This window comes from Lathyrus oleraceus, chromosome 6 (genome assembly GCF_024323335.1).
Source record: "Lathyrus oleraceus cultivar Zhongwan6 chromosome 6, CAAS_Psat_ZW6_1.0, whole genome shotgun sequence".
NCBI lineage: Eukaryota > Viridiplantae > Streptophyta > Magnoliopsida > Fabales > Fabaceae > Lathyrus > Lathyrus oleraceus.
Window position 1 is genome coordinate 451,526,212 of NC_066584.1, and position 712 is coordinate 451,526,923.

Here is a 712-nt window from a genome sequence, read left to right on the forward strand (position 1 = left end):
AAGATTGCTTCAATGAGAAGGATAAGAGATCGAAAGAAAAATGGTCCATGAAGAGTAAAGGGAGTTTTCGGAATTTTTGGTGGAAGAGAGTCCCAAAGTTTCAAGAATTTGACTTGTCAAAGGTTTGAGATAAGTTTTAACAAAATGGTGGTCAAGGAAACTTTAAAGGTGAAAAGAAGAGGTTTGACAAAAGCAAATAAGCAGTGCTTTAAGTGTCAAAAGTTCGGTCATTTTGTAAGAGAGTGAAATGTGAACAAGAAGGAACCTCAAGGAGATGAAGCCAAGGTTGCAAGACAAGAGTTTGATAAAGAGAATATACTCTTATTCATTATCACATAAGGTGAATGCAACAACAGTATGCTACGAGGCAACAACAATTCTAGGAATGCTGCAAAAACGGGTTGTAACCGGTTACGTGAAAGATGTAACTGATTACATGCAAAAGAAAATGTCATGGTGCCTGTGAGAGAATGAGTCAATAATTGTATTTGGATCCGTGTGTTTATATCATATGAGGGGGAGGAAGGATTGGTTCGTTAAAATCAATCGTTCCATGAAGAACAAAGTGAAGTTCGCGGATGACACCATTATAGCGGCCGATGGGATCAATGATGTTTTGATCATGAGTAGGGATGATGGAAATTCCTTTATCAAAGATGTATTATACATTACTGGAATCAAATGTAACCTTCAAATTATTGTACAATTGCTT